Raw genomic sequence first — 21,590 nt, forward strand, 5'->3', positions numbered from 1 at the left:
TGAGGGGCCTCCTTGGAGGCTGATGCCTTCAAAAAGGTCAAGGGAAAGGGGAGTCAGCCTAATTACTCACCATGTGGCCCTTTCAGGGAAGCAGTCTGAGGTCCCATGCTCCACCAAGTCAAGTTCCACCACAAAAGTCCCTCTTACAGGAAGTGATGCAAAATATAAAGGCAGTTCTTTACATCACTTCCTGTATCTCACAAGCCCCATGGCTTAAACTTGGCTTTGGCAGCCCAGGGGGTAAGTCAGTTGTTTATGATTTGTCACTTGCTAGCACACAAAGGCCATAGACCTTCCTTCTTCACAGTTAATCCTTTTTAAGTGGGGGTGTATACATTCTGGTTTGCTAAAATTCTAAAGACTAAGCAGGGTGGAGTAAATCTAAAATTCACAGCTTTGAGCCTCACTCTGGGCTTACATCAGCCCAGTGCACTGTGGACTTCCCTGAGATGGAACTTGGGGCCTCACTGCAGACTTGTGCCAGGACTTGGGATGTCACGATGTGGGTGTGGGATTCTCTATTTTTGGCTTAGACAGGGTCTTGAGGTTTCAAAGTTGGTTTATGCCCAAGTTTGGAACTTACTTTAGTGGGGGGAGGGGCAGGGTAGGTAGCTAGTTCTCACTGCAGTTTTATTTCCTATTATTTCCTCACCCCAGCAAAACAGACCCTTTCTCCCTCTCTGCCTGCCTTCCACACTCCATCCCTTTGTTGTTTATATGACTCCTGTATTCATTTTGAGGTGCTTTTTTAACATTGGTTTGAGAGGATTCTCAGAGTGGTTCCAACTTTCTGTACTGCTACTCTGCCATCTTGGCTCCAACTTGTAAAAATGGAAATTTGAACCCTGGACTTCAATCCCCAGAAGTCCTTGCTCTAGTTCCCTAGATGCTTTGTAACCTCACCTGAGTTCCCACCTGGGCAGAGAACAAATTACTATTTAAAGGGTCTCCACCTATGGCTCGCTCTCTTCCTACTTCCACTTGCAAGCAGATGCGTCTCCCATGATGTAAGTGAAACTGAATGGGCCTCTTGGCCCTCCCAGGCATGTGCTTTCTTACTTGTATTTTCTTAAATTCTTAAGCTTTAATAAGCCTCATAAAATATAATACTTCTAGAAGAGAGAAACTAATTTTACCTGCCACAGTTTGGCGATTTTAATCTTAACAGTTATGGCAACCACTAGATTGGATGAGAACGTCTCAAATTAAAGAAAAGAAAGAAAGATAGCCTAGATAATGATTTCTAAGCTATGTTTCTCCAAGATGCTATTTTAGAAAACCATCTTTATCAGTTCCTGCTGGCAGCTGCCATCTGCTTTGGACTTTCTTGATTCAATATCAATCACCTGGTCCAGTTTGATTCAGATCTCTCACCTGGTCCTGGCCCTGCCCACCCCAGCTGCCAGCTCTGGCCTCTCTCTTGCTCACCTGGCCCAGCTGATCCCAGCCCAGCAACCCTGGCCTCAGAGCAGATTGCTCATCACCCCAGGCCCAAGACTCACCTACCAGCTGGTAACAACAACAACAACAAAAAATGGGGATGGATCATAGAAGGGGAGAAAGAAAGGGAGAAAGAAAGGAAGAGACTTTTCCAAACAGGAACTTACAAGCAATGGGCTATTTAAAATTATATCTTTTAACTGTTCTGGTAATTTCATTTATTTCACCTGCATGTCAGGGAAAAAATTCAGCTTCCTGCAACTCTTTAGCTAACTTTGGGGAGGCAGCTGGGTGGCTCAGTGGAATGAGAGCCAGGCCTAGAAATGGGAGGTCCTCAGTTGAAATCTGGCCTCAGATACTTTCCAGCTGTGTGGCCCTGGATGGGTCATTTAAACCCCATTGCCTAGTCATTACCAATCTGCCTTCCAACAATAGGTATCTAAATGAATAAAAACCAAAGGAACTTTTAAAAAACTGGAGGCTATATTTTTAAGGCATTTCAAACTCCAATAAAAATCTCTGTATTCTGTTGCATTTTACTGTTTGCTTTGTTTAAGGTTTAATTTTGTGATTTTAAGTTCATATATTACTGCATTCAATATTATTCTGTTATGCTGAATCATTTTAATGTACTGAGTTTTAACTACTGTTATATTCTGTACTGTTGCTTTTCCCCTATAACCATATTGAACAAATATCATTGTTATTAAACCCATATATGAAAACAGCCTTTCTAATTTTGACTTTGTAAATTGTCACATAGAGGATAGATGGACTTCATTAGAACTGGTTACAGTTGTATAACAACCTTTGGAGGATTTAATGTGCTAAATATCTCAATTGATTTTAAGGGTTTTTTAAACATGATTTTTAGACTTTTCTTAACAATTTCTGGTCATTTTTGCCTGCCCCTAACACGAAGTGTAAGGTCCATTCTAATAGATGAAGTGAAATACAATTATAACCCCAACCTTCCCACATTTCTAAAAATGTGAATGGAAGCTGGGCAGTTAATATCAGGGCATTTGTACCCCTAAAAAGCCTCCAAAAAGGAGCATCACACATTTATACTCTTCAACTCACTACTTTACTTCCATCAGAATGATATCTAGATTTCTTGATGATGTTCTTAACCCAAAATAAGTTTTACTTTGTTTAAAAATATGTTTAAATACCAAGGTTGAAAGATTTGCTACGTTTGTAAAAAGTTGTGACAAATATCCATCAGTTCATAGGCTTTTAAAAATGCCATGCAGCAATTTATATGTGAAATATGATAGTGTGTTTGTTTGCTATTGTAATTAACTGGGCTATTGAGAATTTTGGGGATATTGATATCTACATATTTGTAATACTGTTCTTTATTTAAAAAAAACCTTATAAAATTCATTTGCTTTCACTCACAGTGGATCATGGCCAGATATAAAGAGGAAATGGATCTCATTTTTGGTGAGAAAGCCTTGCATTCTACATTTTCTTAGCTGACACAGCATGTCAATGATTATAAGCTATATTTTTGAATTTTTTAAACTCTTTTATTCTATTTTTCTTGCATGTGCAATATACTATTTCTGTTTTTTTCTCTCCTTTTTATATTTGAAGCACATGTCACCAGCATTTAGATTTTCTTTAACTTTTTTATTTTGCAGTAATGTAAGTTTAAAATACTTTTGCTATAATGTTAATGCATGCCCCAAAGCTTGAGACTATAAAAATGATGCCACTAATTGTTTAAAAAAAATTTTATGGGACTTTACTTAATAATTCTGTCTGATTCCAGGACAGAATATACACAAAAGAGCCATTGCACAGGGCTAAAGATAAGCCAATCCAGGATGGATTGATGCACTTCCAAGCCAATGCAAAGGTCTTGAACCTAGGGTAAAGTCTCGAGGTTACTATGTTTAACATTTGTTACGACATAGGCTTTCCTTGTGTCCACACTCACTCTAAAAATACTTACAGATGAGTATCCCCAAACCTTGGCTCCTACCTGGCTCCTATGATCTGGTCCCTTTTCTGTCTTTCATAGTGTGGTAACTTTCTGTAGTCCCGGCTACTGACTGGGTAAATGCATCATTGCTTAGATCATTTTAATTGGGCCATGATTCAAGGACCTGTTACAGATTTATTTTTCCTTTACTTAGAATTTTTTCCACATAAGACTTTGATAGTCTATATTTTCATCTATAAATTTTCTTTTTTATTTGAATTTTTCTGATGTCTTTTTAATTTCTCTTGCCAATTGATTCATATACCTCATACCTCAGCCATGCATCCCTAAGTGATCCCTGTGTTTTTTCAATCACCCTCAAGACGGGGAAATGTAAAAATATTATTATTTAAATTGAAAAGTTTAAATTCCTTTTAAGAATAATTTTAGGTAAAGAAAGATGCAACCTCTCTGAATCCAGAAACTGAACTGTTGGAGAAGACACCATGAAGAAGCCTCCAGACCACAAGCTGCACAAGAAGATCAAAATTGAACTTTGGGTGTGGTTGATTGAACATTGATTTGTATGTATACTTTCATGCCAAAGGGGACTGCCCCCTAACTGGTTTTTTTTGTCAATATGTCTAGCAATTATAGGTTTTGTTCTTTTTTTCTCTTATCCTCAAACTATTGTAATCCTTAAGTTGATTATGTTTTCATGACCCTTTGGGGAAAATCTTTTTCCCAAATGCTCAAATGGAAGTATGTAAAAATGGAGATTTGAACCCTGAACTTCAATCTCCAGAAGTCCTTCCTCAAGTTCCTGAGATGCTTTGTAACCTCACTTGAGTTCCCACCTGGGCAGAGAACAAATTACTATTTAAAGGGTCTCCGCCTATGGCTCGCTCTCTTCCTACTTCGGCTTGCAAGCAGAGGCATCTCCCATGATGTAAGTGAAATTGAATGGGCCTCTGGGCTCTCCCAGGCACGTGCTTTCTTACTTGTATTTTCTTAAATTCTTAAGCTTTAATAAACCTCATAAAATATAATACTTCTAGCAGAGAGAAACTAATTTTACCTGCCACAGTTTGGCGATTTTAATCTTAACAAACTTCCCCCATGTAAGATATTTTATTTTCCAAATTACCTGTAATAACAATTTTCCACATAGGTTTTCTCAAATTACAAGATCCAAATTGTCTCCCTCTTTCTCTTCCTCCCTACTTTTGAAGATGGTAAGTTATTTGATCTGGTTTATACATGCATTATCATGCAAACATATTTTCATATTTTTCATTGTTGTAAGAATCCTTATGTAAAACTAAAACCCCAAAACAAAACACAAATAAACAAAAGCAAAAAATAGTGCACTTTGATCTGCATTCCAACTACAACAGTTATTTGTCTAGAGGTGGATAGCATTCTTTGTCTTAAGTCCTTGAGAACTATCCTGGATCATCATATTACTGTATAGCTAAGTCTTTCACAATTATTCTTGTACAATGTTGTTGTTGCTCTGTACAATGTTCTCCTAATTCTACTTATTTCCTTCTCCATAGGTTCATGTAGGTTTGTCCAGCTTTTTCTAAAATTATCCTATTAGTCATTTCTTATAGCACAATACATCACCATCATATACCACAATTTGTTTAGCCATTCTCTAATTGATGCATATCCCCTCAATTTCCAATTCTTTGCTGCAGCAAAAAGAGCTGCTATATATTTTTGTACAAGTAAAACCTTTCCCATAGAAGTGATATTACTGGATAAAAGCATATGGACAGCTTTATAATTCCTTGGGCATAGTAGAAAATTGCCCTCCAGGATGGTCAGATCAGATAACATCTCCAGGAACAATGCATTAGTGTCTCAATTTTGCCACACCCCCTCCAACACCTATCACTTTCCTTCACTGTCATATTGGCCAGTCTGATAGGTATGAGGTCAGAGTTGTTTGATTTTGTGCAAGATTTTTTAGAAGTATTGTCTCATTTGATACTCATAATGTAATGATTAAAATTTAGGAATATGGGGAGACTGAGGCAGGTAGAAATTAGTTTCTCTCTGCAAGGAGTATTATATTTTTAGAGGTTTATTAAAGGTTAAAGATTAAAGAAAATACAGAATAAGAAAAAACACGTGCCTAGGCCAGAGGCCAGATAACCTCACATCACGGAAGAGATGCATCTGCTCCAAAACGGAAGTCCAAAAGAAGCAAAAGAGACCCAAAAACCTTTGCCACCAGCTTAAATCCTTCCTCGATCTTGGCCCACCTCAGAATTCCCGTGAGATTACAAAGCATCTTGGGGAAGTGGAACAAAGGCTTGTGGGGATTATAGTCCTGTATTCAAGTCTATTTTTTACATTCCCCAATTTGATCCTCTGGGAAGAAGTCCTTCCCCAAAGGATCATAAAAACATAATCAATTTAAAGATTACAATAATTTAAGGATAAGAGAAAAAACCCAATAATTACTGGACACATTGACAGAAAGCCAATTAGGGGGCAGTCCCCTTTGGCATGAAAGTATACATTCAAATAAATGTTCAATCAACCATACCCAAAGTTCAATTTTGTGCAACTTGTGGTCTGGAGGCTTCTTCATGATGGTTTCTCCAACAGTTCATTCTGGATTCAGAGAGGTAACATCTTCTTTACCTAAAATTCTTCTCAAAAGGAATTTAAACTTTGCAATTTAAATAATGATATTTTTTACATTCCCCCCATTAAGAGGGTGATTGACAAATACAGGATCACTTAGGGATGCATGGCTGAGGTATGGGGTATATGAATCAATTGGCAAGAGATATTAAAAGACATCAGAAAATTTGAAATAAAAAAAGAAAAATTTCTGGATGAAAATATAGATTATCAAAGTCTTATGTGTAAAAATTCCAAGTAAAAGAAAAATAAATCTATAACAGGTCCTTGAATCAGGGCCCAATCAAAATGATTTAAGCAATGATGCATTTACCCAGTCAGTAACCAGGACTACAGAAAGGTACCACACTATGAGAGGCAGAAAAGAAAGGGACCAGATCATAAAAGCCAAGTAGGAGCCAAGTTTGGGGATACTCGTCTGTGAGTATCTTCAGAGTGAGTGTGGACATAAGGAAAGCCTATGTCTTAACACATGTTAAACATAGTAACCTCTAGTCTTCACACTAGGTTCAAGACCTTTGTATTGACCTAAACGTGTATCAATCCATCCTGGATTGGCCTTTTTTTTTTTGGCTCTGTGCAATGGCTCTTGTGTGTATCTCTTGTCCTGGAATCAGACAGAATCATTAAGCAAAGTCCCATAACTTATTTAAATAATTAGTGGCATCGTTTTTATAGTCACAAGCTTTTTAGGGCATGCTTTAGCAAATGTATTTCAAACTTGTAGCACTGAAAAGTCAAAAAGTTAAAGAAAATCTTAATGCTGGTGACATGTGCTTCAAATATAAAAAGGAGAGAAAAAATAAAAAAACTGAAAAAGTATATTGCACATGCAAGAAAATATAATAATAAAAGAACTTTAAAAAATTCAAAAATATAGCTTATAATCATTGACATTCTGTGTCAGCTAAGAAAATATAAAATGCAAGGCTTTCTCACCAAAAATGAGATCCATTTCCTCTTAATATCTGGCCATGATCACTGTGAGTAGAAGGCAAATGAATTGAACAAGGTTAACAATTTTTTCATCTTTAAAAATACAGTAGTACAAATATGTAGATATCAAAATCCCCAAAATTCTCAATAGCCCAATTAATTACAATAGCAAACAAACACACTTTCATATTTCACATAAGTTGCTGTATGACATTTTTAAAACATATGAATTGATGGACATTTGTCACAATTTTTGCAAACATAGCAATCTTTCAACCTTGGTATTTAAACATATTTTTAAACAAAGTAAAACTCATCTTGGGTTAAGAACATAATCAAGAAATCTATATATCATTCTGGTGCAAGTAAAGTAGTGAGCTGAAGAGTATAAATAAAGGGGTGCTCCTTTTGGAGGCTTTTAGGGATACAAATGCCCTGAGATTAACTGCCCAACTTCCATTCACATGTGGGAAGGTTGGGGGTTATAAAATGTATTTCACTTCAGCTACTATAATGGGCCTTACCTCGTGGTAGGGGCAGGCAAAAATAACCAGACTGTTAAAAAAAATTCCAAAAATCATATTTAACAAACCCTTATAATCAAATCATTTGAGGTATTTAGCACATTAAATTTTTCCAAGGTTGTTAATACAATCATAACCAGTTCTGAAGTCCATCTATCCTCGGCAAAATAGAAAAAAGGTGTTTTTTTCATATATGGGCTTATTCACAATAATATTTGTTCAATAGTTATAGGGGGAAAACAACAGAATTTTTAAAACTAAGTACATTCAAAATAAATTCAATTAACCTTCAGTTCAAGCAGAATAATATTGAATCCAGTAATATATGAACTTAAAATCACAAAGTTAAACCATAACAAAAAATGCAATAGAATACAGAGATTTTTATAAACCATTGGAGTCTGAAATGCCTTAGAATATAGCCTTTAGTCTCTTCAAAGTTCCTTGGGTTCTTATCCATTTAAATGTCTATTGTCAGAAGGCAGAGTGGTAAGGGCTAAGCAATGGGTTCTAAGGGGTCTGCTCAGGGCCCCACAGCTGGGAAGTATCTGAGGCCAGATTTTAACCCAGGACTGCATGTCCTCAGGTCTGGCTCCCAGTTCATTGAGCCACCCATTTGCCTCTTCAAAGTTAAAGTTGAATCTTTGGGCTGAGTCTGCTCCCTGACAGGCAGGTGAAGTCAATAAAATTACCAGAAGAGTCAAAAGGTATCCTTTTAAACAGCCCATTGCTATTAAGGTTCCTGCTTGAAAAATTTGTTTCTTCTCTCCCTTTTTCTCTCTCTCCCCTGCTACCATCCGCCCACGTGGCCAATAGTTACCAGCTGGTAGAAATGAGTCCTGAGCGATCTGCTCCAAGGATCTGGGTGATGAGTCGGCTGGGGTCACACTTGTGGGTCTGGGGCTGGGGTGATGAGCCATCTGGGTCGGAGGCCAGATGGGTGAGAGACAGACTGCCAGGGTGGGTAGGGCCGGGAGCCGGAGCGCAGACAAGCAGGGCCGGGAGCTCGGGCACTAGGTGAGAGGCCAGGAGCAGAAGCAGGAGAAGCAGGCAGGCAGAACTTAGCAGCCAGGGGCCAGGTGGGTGGCAACAGGTCTGGATCGGGGACTGCAGCTTTTCGAGGGTAAAAAAAAAAAAAAACCTTGGCCAGAGAGATGTGGCTCAAAAAAAAAATTTCTAGGTACCAGCTCTTAAAGATTAACTAAAGATCAGAAAAGAAATCGGAAGATTGAGAGTTTTTTCCCATTAGGTCGCCAAACTGTAAAGATTAAAATTTAGGAATATGGGGAGACTGAGGCAGGTAGAAATTAGTTTCTCTCTGCAAGGAGTATTATATTTTTTAGAGGTTTTTTTAAAGGTTAAAGATTAAAGAAAACACAGAATAAGAAAAAACACGTGCCTAGGCCAGATAACCTCACATCACAGAAGAGACGCATCTGCTCCAAAATGGAAGTCCAAAAGAAGCAAAAGAGACCCAAAAACCTTTGCCACCAGCTTAAATCCTTCCTCGATCTCGGCCCACCTCAGAATTCCCGTGAGATTACAAAGCATCTTGGGGAAGTGGAACAAAGGCTTGTGGGGATTGTAGTCCTGTATTCGAGTCTATTTTTTACAGTAACAATCCTAACCCATATTATAGATGGAGAAACTAAGGAAGACAGAGATTAAGTAATTTGTATGAGTCATACAACTGTCTGAGGCCAAATTTGAACTGAGATCATCCTTACTCTGGATCATTTGAACCATTTAGCTTCCAATATTCAAGAGAAGTCTTAAAAGCAAAAAGGTATCCCTTAAAAAGTGTTTCATGTAGATAGGAATTAGTGTTCAGTTGATTTATTTCTGCATGTGTGTGCAGTCCAAACATAGGCATCTCAATCTTCTTTTTGATTCTAGATGATAGAATCACCTTATGTATACCCTCTCCGTTTTGTGAATTTTAAAAATTATTCCACCCTAATCAGACCATTCTTTAGAAGATCTGATTTAGCTATTTCCTGATCAATAACAATGGAGATACTTGGAATAACAGAATCAGGGCTTGGAAACTCCACATTCTCCACCCTACTCAGTTTAAGAAGATTTTGAAAAGTCTGCATCAAACTCAAGATTTAATTATCTGAGGAGATGGCCTTCGACAGACATGTGCAAAAAAAGGACAGACCTCTGGGCTGTCCTAAGTCAAGTTAAGTCCTCATTGGTACAGATGAGATGCAGAAAAGTGATGTAAATATGTCCATATAAGGCATGTCAGTTTCTGCCTCTTTCTCTTTCCCTGAAGAGACGACTCTGGCTGGCAGCATGCTAAGCATTCTGACATCTTGGAGTTTTGGCTGGTGAGTTTTGCCCTGGAGCTGATTTCAGGTTCAGACATCTTAGCTAAGCCTCTTTGTAGGTCAGGTTGATTCTTTCCTCCTTCACACTCAAATCCTTACTTTCTAGATCTCTTATCTTCCTTCCCAGTACTAGCCCCTTCCTTCCTCCTTCTTCTTAAAATCTTCTCTACTATATCAATTAAATCACCATAAAATTTGGCAGCTGACGGGTATTTCATTATTTGGGATTTTTCCTTGGTGACCACTTAAATTTAGATTTTTTTCAGTCTCAACCATAATTTCACCCTTTACAGTTTCTAGTTTCTAAAGGCTTAGTTTATTACAAGTCAACCATGCCCCATGTGTGATACATCCTAGAGAAGTTATATCATCTCTTCTGGCAAAACCTATAATTTAGCCAACCTCAGTAAGCGAAGTATACAGCCTGAAGTTAGTCTGTTGAAGACTTCTTTGACTGGGAAAAGTTCCATAGGGGGGCAGCTGGGTGGCTCAGTGGATTGAGAGCCAAGCTTAGAGATGGGAGGTCCTAGGTTCAAATCTAGCCTCAGACACTTCCCAGCTGTGTGACCCTGGGCAAGTCACTTGACCCCCATTGCCTAACCCTTACCACTCTTCTGCCTTGGAGCCAATACACAGTATTGACTCCAAGATGGAAGGTAAGGGTTTAAAAAAAAAAAGTTCCTTAGAATCTTCTTCTCTTCCTTCCATATCCAGAGTCAAGGCTCTATGCCTAGAATACTACTTTGACCATATCATTCACCTACTCAAAAACCTTCAAAAGTTCCCTATTGCCTCTAAGGCCAAATACAGAATCCTTGGTCTGGCATTTAAAGCATTTCCTTCATGATATGCCTCTCAACCAATCTTTACAGTTATTTCATTTTTTTTAATTTACCTTCTGTCTTACTATCAGTTCTAAAACATAAGAGCATCAGTGGCTAAGCAATCAGGGTTAAGTGACTTCCCTTAAGTGACTGTGCCTCACATAGCTGGGAAGTATCTCAGGCTAGATTTGAACCAAGATCCTCCTACCTCCAGACCTGGTGCTCTATCCACTGTACTATCTAGCTGCCCCACTCAAGTTATTTCATATTATTCACATTCTCTATTACAACCAAACTAACCTACTAGCTGTCCTTCATGAACATTCCTTTTCTGATCTTCATTTCTTTACACAGGTGGGACTGCCATGCTGAAATGTACTCCCTCCTCATTTTAGAGGGTCACTGAAGTTCTCTTCAAAACACTGTCCAAGTGGCACTTCCTCCTCCTCCTTATGATCCCTTGATGTGGCTATTGCTGTAAATTGCTCAAACAGTAAAACTCTAATATGAAGGAGAATTGTTGTTCTCCAGGACCCCCAAAGTATATTAATCTTCTCAGATAAGTTTTATGGAATATTTGAATATTTTATGTTTCTATATTTATTCTTGGACTTCTATAAGGCCTTTGCATCTTATGTATATTGGTATATTGGGTATATATATAGGTATATTGGGTAAAATAAAGACTTTTCCATAAATCCTGCCTTTACATACACAAAAAAGATAATTATAAATAACATGTTTATTTAGTGTTCTAAGGTTGACAAAGCACTTCACATAATTATCTTGTTACATAACATATTTAATACCCCTATTAGATAACTATAGTTACAATTATCCTGATTTTATAGATGAAGAAAATAAGACCTCTAAGAAGTTATGAGAGATAGAATTTAATGATCAAACTATATGAGCAGGCTATTTTCAGATGAAATGAAAGTTATCTGTAGTCATGAAAAAAATGCTCTGAATGACTCTTGATTAAAGAAATGAAATGAAAACAATCCTGAGGTACTACTTCACACCTATCAGATTGGCCAATATGCCAGAAGAGGAAAATGATAAATGTTGGAGAGGATGTAAAAAAATTAAGACACTAAAGCACTTTTGGTGGAATTATGATCTGATCCAACAATTCTGGAGAGCAACTTGGAATTATGTCCAAAGTGTTAAAAAAACTGGGCATATACTTTGATCCAGCAATATCACTTCTAGATCTATATCCTAAAGAAACCCAAGAAAAAGAGGAAAAGACCTATTTGTACAAAAATATTTATGCAACTTTTTGTGGTAGTAAAGAATTGGAAATTGAGGGATTGTCCACCAAATGAGGAATGGCTGAACAAGTTGTAGTGTGTGCTTATAATAGAATACTATTTACTATATGAAATGACAAACAAGGTGATTTCAGAAAAACCTGGAAAGACTGACATGAATTGAAGCAAAGTAAAGTGAGCAGAACCAGATCATGATATGCAGTACTAGCAATATTTTTTGATGAACAGCTGTGAATTACCTAGTTATTTTCAGCAATTCAGTGGTTCAAAACAATTCCATAGATTCATGATGGAAAATACGATCTGCCTTCTATCTACCTTCAGAGAAAACATTGATGGAGTCTGAATGCAGATCAAAACATACTATATTTCACTTTTTCCATTTTATTTTTTTATTTGGTATCTCTTCCACAAAATGATTAATATGGGGAAATGGTTTACATGATTGTACATGTAAAATCTTTATCAGATTGTTTATAGTCTCAGAGAGTATGGAGGAGAAGGAAGGGTGGAGGGAAGGAGGAAGGAGAGAAAGAGGAAGAGAATTTGGAACTCAAAGTGTTTTTAATGCATGCTAAAATTGTTTTTACATGTAATTGGAGGAAATAAAGTATTAGAAAGAAAGAGAGGGGGGAGGGAGGGAGATAAGGAATTTAAACCCACCTCTAGGTCTTTCTGCTATAATGCCCTGATTTCTGTCATGAGCACCTACTTCTGTGGGTATTCAGACCCTTCCTCCCAATTTTAGAACTGGATAAAACAAAAACTTTCAGGAATGGTTGGATTCTAACAGCCCCACTACTGGAAACCTAGCCAACTCAGCCTAAAAACCTCACTACAGACTGCTGAGAATGCAATTGGCATAGTTGTTTCACCCAAAACTGGTTTGTTGTTGTTGGGGTTTTTTTCCAACTAATCAGAGATGATGCTTACAGTGTTCAGGCTGTTTCTGGTCTCCCATCACCCTACAGATTAGAAAGTATAGTGAAATCATTCTCTCCAACATTGTCAGTGACCCACTGGCCTCGTGCTCCTTGACCCTTCTGCAACATTTGATGCCTTTCCTCCCTTGGCTTCAATGACATACTTCTTCCTGGACATATTGACAATTTTTTCTTGGTCTCTTTCAATGTTTCATCTTCCTCCTCCCATCCCACCCCCAAGAAATTAACATTCTAAAAGGGGGGGGGGGGAATAGCACGTAAAAGGAAATGGGGGAGAATGGAAGAGCCAGGAAATGGCATGACTAAAAATGTTCAGGAAGTGTGGGTAGAGATCTAGAACCAAACAAGATAAGATCAAGTCAAGGCATCCCAACCATGGCCAGTACCAAGAATGCGATCCCATTTTCAGGTAGAAAAAGAGTAGAGACAATGGCCTTCTAAACTTTAAATTCTCCTCCTATTAGATGAGGATAATAACCCTTATTCCTTCTTCTCTCAAAAGCAGTTGCAAAGAGAAAATGAGGATGCTCCAAGTTAAGTACATATTACTTCAACTCAAGCTATTGCTTTGCTTTGTAAGTAATATGGCTAAGCCATGCAAGTCACAAGGTTGGACAATATAAGAGCAGCAGTGGGACAGAATGGGAAGTTACCAGAAGAACTGTATCTTGGGATAATTGAGTGTTTGAAAAGCCAGTAGAAAACTTTAAGACTAATAATTTATCTCTAGTATCCCATAATTTATTAAGATATGGTAAGATCATAAAATTTAAAACTTCAAAAACCCGAATATAAAAGGAAAGGGTTAAGACATCAAGGAATAAAAGAGATGATGAAGAAACCCACTGAATTTGGGGAAAGACAAGGTCATTTGAAAAACTATTGTAAAGAATTTGGGAAGAAGTAAAACCCAGATTCAAGAATATATGTGATTCTGTCTTGGGTTCCAGAATGCATTTACAGGATCTTTGTGGGAGGTAAAAGAAGGAAAGATCAAGGGGTATCAAAAATGAAATAGAAGGAATGATCTTAGGGTGATGCTATTGAGAGAACTACAGTATTAAATAAAGGGAATTCTGGGCAATAGAGACATACAGGACTAGAGGCAATATTAAATTGCAAACATGAGATCTATAGCTATGGAATTGTTTTGAGGAAGAGTAAAAGGATTATAAGTGTTATGACAGCTGCAGAGTTAAAGGCAACTGAGTTGAAGGTACCCAGGGAAGGGAGACAATAGAGTCTTTTGTGGGATATTGAGGGGAGATATGAGAGTGACTTTCAAAGAGGAGCATACATACTATTTTAACTTAAAGGAGAAAAAGATCTTAGAAGCTTGAAGGAAAAGGAGAAACTTATGGAAAGGTACAGAATGTTTTAGCTTTACATAGGAATTTTAAATCCAGTAATCTCAAAACACATACCAATCTAGGAAATATATTTATGTATTAAGGGCAAGGAAAATGTCTTAATTATTTTTGCATTTTCCTCAAGGGTTTAGCATGGCTATGAACAGAATAAGCACTTAATAAATAGTTTTTTAATTAAATAATCAATTGCATAAGCCGCCTGGGGAAAGAGTGTGACATAAACATGGTATTTAAATCCATATAATCCAAAGCAGGATAGTCAATAATAACAGTAATGGTCATAGTGAGAAGAAGAGGAAGAAGAGGAGTAATATGTAGTATTTATTTAATGTTTTGAGGTTTACAGAGTGTTTTGATACATTATCTCATTAGCATGAGTCCAAGTGTAGGCTAAATGTTGGCCAATATTTACACTCTGGAAATGGCAAAACTGAGAAAGATGTTGACTTTGAAATGATAAGCCAATGTATAACATGTTCAAACCAAGGATGTTAGAGATTGGCAAATTGGTTTGAGGTCAAATGAAATAAACTTCAGCTTTGGAACCAAGAAGAAAACCATATAAGCTTTTCAGAAATGGTCTAATAAAGAACCTTCTAACCAACCTTACTAATATAAGATTATAAATAAATATTAGAGAAAATAGAAATTACAAACTGGAATTAATGCATTATTGTGCCTATGCTGCCATCTCCTGTTCATGATCAGAGTTTGCACCACTTTTATTTCTGGTTTCTAGCACTAATTATTCATCTAGTGTTTTTACCTTTCTAATTCTTTTTCTCGTTGTTATATATTACATAGTTCTCATTTTGCAATGCAAGATGACATTATTTTGTTCATGCTTCAGGGATTTTTGGGTGAATTGTACATGTCAGGCAGAGCTGTAATTTTCAATGTGGTGATGTTGGTCACTTTACATCACCTCTTGTATAAGGCATCATCAAACATTCCATAGAAATAAGAAAATCATAGAATTTAAGAGTTGGAAATAATTTTTTAGGTTTCCTACTCCAAATGTCCACCCACTAAAGGAATCACTTCTATAAGATCTCTGATGATACAATCTCTAGTGCTTAGCACAGTGCCTGGCATGTAATAAGTGTTTCCTTTTAAAACTTTTCCTCATTAAATTGTTGAATGCCTAGAGCTAGTCTTAGTTCTACTTTGATTATCTTAATACTTCTCTTGCATCTCAATTTCCTATCTTTTAAAAGGAATATTTTAATAGATCTATTAATGGATGTGGTTGTTTGATTAATTAATGTAGATAACAACCATACATATTGTCTCATTTTGTATAATTCTTGTCCAGATTTTCTTATCATCCAATGAGAGACTTCAGAGAGATGTAACCAGAAAAAAAATATGGCTTAGAACCATAACAATAGAGAAGGGTGACCAAAAGACAGATCATATACTCCCTTGTTATCCTCATGATGGCAAAAAAAAAAAAATATATATATATATATATATATACAGAAAGTCCAAGGATGTTAGAGGGCCCACTATGGAGAATTTGTGAAAAGTTATGGACAAGCATCACACAAGCAGGAATGGTTATAGTGTGGTCTGAATTGTTGGTAAGAGTGTTCCCAGCAATTAAATCACAGAGACATTCATGTATTGATTTAATTTTCCTCACTGAAAAAACAAAAATCTGCCCTGGTATGAAAGCTTTCATCTAGATCTTTTTAAATTTCCTAGGGGCAATACTTATACTGGCAATCAGGTATCCCTTCAGAAGATGGAAGCAGGAATAGATAATGGAAGAGAAATACAAAAGCATGGCATAGTTCTGTAAGCATAGTATCAGAAGTACTAAAACTCAGAATGAGCTGAATCTTTCCTGGATAGCTAAAGGTGAAGAGAGTTTTATTTTTATTCACATTGAGAAAAATAAAAGTATCAGTAAAATTATAGGAACACTTCTCAGGAGGGATGGGATAATTAAGGATGATAGAGTGCAGAGTTGTTCAACTCTTATTCTCGTTTCTTGGCCAAAAGATCTTTGCGCTAGTAGAGACAGAAAAATAACTAGAATGAAATCAATGTTCAAAATAAGAAGGGAGATAGTAAAAAGGCACATAGATACTTTTGATTAGTTCAAATCAGGAAACCTAAATCAACTCATGAACTAAAAAACTGAGATATTATACTGAGCCACTGCTACTAAGAATTGAATGATTGTGGAGAAATAGGTCAAATGTCAGTAAGTCAGAGAAGAATCAATGTCATCCTGAATTTCCCAAAAATAGGGAGGGAATAGCAAGCACTAGGCTTAATAAACTTTGTCTGGAAAAATTCCAGGATATATTATTTAGAATATGGCTGATGAATATTTGAAAGAAAAAAATATATTCCCAAGTCACCTTCATTTTATTTTTTTTTAAAGTAATGCCAGACTAACCTCTCATTTTCCTTTTAGACAGGATTACTAGATTAGACAATGGAACAGTTTGTCAAGTTATCTAGATTTTAGCAATCATTTTACAAAATTTTCTCTTCAGGGTCAGCTATGACTCAATGGATGGAGAAACAAGCCTAGAGACGGGAGGCCCTGGGTTCAAATGTGACCTCAGATACTTCCTAACTATATGACCCTCAAAAAGTCACTTAATTCCAATTACCTAGCCCTTACTGCTCTTCTGTCTTGTAAGCAATATTTAGTATCAATTCTAAAACAGAAGTTAAGGTGTTTTTTTTAACATTTCTCTTAGTATTCTTATAGTGAAAGATGGAAAGATGCCAATGAATTTGGAACTGATTGACTGTCTGGACAGGCACTATGTGGTTAAAATTTTTATTGAAGACTTGAAAATGGCTTAGATAGCAGCCTAATAAAATTTGAAGAGGGCCTGAGACTAATAAGAAAGCAAACACATTGGAAGGCAAAGTCAGAATTAAAAAGATCACAATCAGTTAAAATGCTATGCCAAATATAGTAAGATAAAATTTGATTATGAATCAATATCAAGTCTTATACTTGGGTTCAGAAAATCAACTTCCTACATCCAAGATAAGATGAGAAGGTGTGGCTAAAAGAGCAATTTGTCTGAAAAAAATGTCTAGAAGTCCTAGTGAATAGCAATCTCAATATGAACTGAATATAATTGGGCAGCCAGAAAAGCTAATGTGATCTTTTTTAAAAGAAAACTCTTACCTTCCATCTTAGAGTCAATACTATGCATTGGTTTCAAGGCAGTCAAGTCGTAAGGGCTAGGCAAGTCACTTAACCCCCATTGCCCAGCCCTTACCACTCTTCTTCCTTGGAAGTGACTTGCCCAGGGTCACACAGCTAGGAAGTATCTGAAGTCAGATTTGAACCTAGGACCTCCTGCCATCTCTAGGCCTAGCTCTCTGTCCACTGAGTCACCCAGATGTTCCCTAAGCTAATGTGATCTTAAACCATGTTAAAGAGAAGCAGAATGTCCCTGACCTTTATAGGTAGGATGATATTTATGATAATATTCTGCTGTTCAGCCATATCTGAAGTACTGAATTCAGCTCTATAAATCACTTTTTTTAAAGATTCTGGTCACAGGAAAACATCCAGAGAGGGGAAACTGAGATTTTGAAGAAAGCTATGATCCTGCTATATGATGATTGTTTGAATGAACTGTTATATTTAGCCCAAAGGAAGGAAGAGTTGAGGTGAGACATGATGGCTGTGTTCAAGTATTTTAAAGATTGTCATGTGAAAAAGAAATTATATTATTTGACTTGGGATGAGAAAAATCAGTATCAATAGAGAGAAGTTATAAAAAAAACTTTCAGATTTGATGTCAGGAATATTTTATATTCCCTTCATTAGACTAGCTTTTCTGGAAGAGGCTAAATGATGGGATATATGGATGTATGCTTGGAGAGGATTAGTACCTCTGATGTGAGGGCTTACTGAACCCTTTTCAGGGCTCCTCATCCATCTTCAGTATCCATCAGCCATCCAACTCTCGCCTGCGGCTCCAAGAAGTTACAGTAACTTTACCTTGATAAAACCATTTCAGTAGACAGGCTAAACCAGGTTAAGAGTAATTGATGGGCCACAAACCTATCAGTGACTTAGAGGAATGTCTACTCCAATCATGTGAAAACTTCCCTGGCAGAATGGATGAATGAAAACAATTTGTTGCAATGGCCATGAAGGTGACTAAAACAGGCTCTGTGGACCACTTATAGTTTAGTCAAACATTAAAGATGCCAAGGTAACCTGGACCATTTATAGCCATTCTGACTTTTGTCTCATCACTCTATTTTGATGACCAAGTCAAACTGATGACTTTGTGTAGCTCTGACTCACTTAAATACAAATTACCCACAAATCTAGGCATCACTTGTGATATCATTGGTCCTCTTCAAAAATGAAGAATGAACAACAAGATGGCCAATTGTCAGGTAAGTTGCTGTGGGTATCCTTTTTATTTATGGATTGAACTAGATGGCTACCAACGTCCTTTCTAATTCTGAAATTCTCAAAGCCTATGATTCCGTGATTCTGCATATAAAAGGTAGTTATCTGTAGCAGGGAAATGAACATATTATAATTTGCACCAGCCTCTAGAATAGTTCCTTGGATCTCCATATTTGATATCAAATTATCAATATTATCAAGTGAAACCTTAGTTCTTTATGCTCATCCCATTGCTAGTTCTTGCTGTTACCTCCCCACAACTACCACATCCTCATTAATTTCCAACATAAGTTATCTACCTGCCCCTCCTAGTCTATTAGTCACCCAAGACTAATAAGGAAATATAAGTTGTTATTGATCCAATGTGACCACTCCCTTATGTAATCCCTGCCATGGGCCAAGGAAAGATGACTAATAACAGAGACTACTCTTCAAAGAACAATCAGTAAACACTGAGAATATTTATTAGACTACTCTAAAGTCACCTACTTCTTCTCCCAGTAGTCTACCTACCAGGCAACTCCCTATTTTAAATGACAAAGCAAGTCCTATTTTGCTTCCATTTTCTTTACTGGAAAAGGTAGAACAAATGCTATTTTAAAAGGGGGAATGTTATGAAAATCTTTAATTTGGAGTCAAGTAACCCAAATTCTAATCTTGGTTCTGCCACTAGTTTTGTGACTACAGTCAAGTCATTTAATATTTCTGAACTTTAGTTTCTTCATTTATAAAATGGAAAGGATAATAATAGTTGTACTATCTATCTTTCAGAGTTGTTGTAAGGAAAATACTTTGTGAACTATAAATATTTGAAAGATCTGTGGTTTTCTTACATTTCAAAAATTAGGAAAAGCCTATGTCTTTCTAAGACTCCAGTAAGGAGTTTCTCTCAGCCTGGAATATTCCAGGTATCCACTTTGGTATGGAAAAAGTACTTCATAAATGTGGGCCATTTGTGATGATTAGAATTAGTATCTTTTATCATTGTATCACGAGAATTTATAATAAAAAATTCAGCACCACAAAGATCATGGACAGTTATAGGACAATGCAGTTAGACCATGGTTTTGTAATGCCACCTTGTGGGAGCAAACTATAAAAGCAGAAGAGTTTCAGAGAAAAATTATTTTTCTACCAGAGAACAGCTTTTCCAGAAACTTCAAACCTGGTTTCCCTTTATAACCTCCTTCCCCACATTCAGCTTTCTTTCTAGCAGCTTTAATAGATGAACTGTTAAAAAATCCAAACATTCAAGATTATATCCAGGAACTTTTATACAGTAAATATAAATACAGGGTAAATTTAAAGGGCAACAAATGTGAAGTGAACTAAGACTCAGTTATTCTGATCATCATGGAATGTCTTTGTTCACAGACAACAACAAAAGGACCTAATGTCACTTCACATTTAAAAGAAGTATCATCAGGAAACTGAATGCTTGACTATGTTTAACATTTATCCACATACCTACCTGTTGTAATTTATTTGTTTTTCATAGTCATAGGGAAGAAACCTAAAAAGTCACAGTCTAACCTTCATCAAAAGCAAGAAATACTTCTATAGCATCCTTAACACATCTAGTCTTTGCTTTAATAATTTAAATGTCAAGAAACTCATTAATTACTGAGCCATTCTTTTACATTGTTTGACTAGCCTAGTTTAGAAAAAAAAAACTTTTCATCTTGTGATCATCACAAAATCTGAGAATCTCAGTATTGTAAAGGACTTCAGAGGCCATCTAATCCAGTGCACATCTGATAAAAAAAATCTACTCTTCAATAATCCCAATAAGTGGCCATTCAACCTTTACTCAAGAATCTCTAGGAAGGGGAGAACCAAGAGTTCCTAAGGCAGACCATTCCACTTTTGAATAGCTCTAATCATTAGAAATGTTTTACTTAAAGTCATGTCACAATTTGTGTCCCTGAAATTTCTACCCATCAGTCCTGGCTGTATTCTCTGGAGTCAAGCAGATCAAAAGAATACCCCTTCTAACTGAGGACTTTTCAAATATTTGAAGATAGCTGTGATATATCTCCCATGAGTTTTCCCTTCCCTTTTCCAGATTTAATATTACCCAACTGATCTTCATAAGGGCTTTGGGCCATTGATTTTGTCCTCGGGATAAAAAGCCCACACCAACAGTTATGAAGGATAATTTATTGTATAATTATCACAATTTCTCATCCTCACAGTCCCTTTTCTTCGGTTTCACAGCAAATAGAATGTCATTGACCTGATAGATTACTTGTCAATGTGAAAATTTAATTTAGTGCTGGAAAGTCTAGCTATAGGAAAAGGCTAAGAAAATAAATTCAAAGGAATAACAGGCAAAAAAAGAAAACAAAATTATCACATCTTGCAAATTATGATGATTTGCTTAGAGAATCCTAGAAAATCAACTAAAAATTAATTGAACAAATGATAAATTTAGCAAAGACACAGTATGTTTTATAAAACTAAATGAATCAAAATCTCCCAGCACTACTGAGAGATTTTCTAATTCTCCTAATAGTTCATTTCCTTTGTAAATGTACACGCTAAACCATTTGGAGTATATAAGTTCAATTGACATTGACTTGGCACCAAGTGGTTTCTTTGTTTAATCTTTTTTACACTATGAATCTTTGCTATTCCTTTATCTAATAACATGATTGCAAATTGTGCTTTTTTTGGATTCACCTGATGCACCTGATGCAAAGTAAATCTTTTGCCAGCCCTTCAGTTTTATTGTGTGTATGTCTTTGAATCTCAAGTGTGTTCTTCTAAACAACAGATTGTGGGACTTTGGTTTCTTAATAATCTGTTACTCTTTTTTATTTTCTTAGTTTGTTTAATCTGTTCACATTTAAAGTTATGAATGTAAGATTTATGTTTTTCTCCATTTGTCTCTAATATTAGGGTTTTTTCCAGATCATGATCTTTTTCCCCCCT

This window comes from Monodelphis domestica, chromosome 1 (genome assembly GCF_027887165.1).
Source record: "Monodelphis domestica isolate mMonDom1 chromosome 1, mMonDom1.pri, whole genome shotgun sequence".
Taxonomy (NCBI): Eukaryota; Metazoa; Chordata; class Mammalia; order Didelphimorphia; family Didelphidae; genus Monodelphis; species Monodelphis domestica.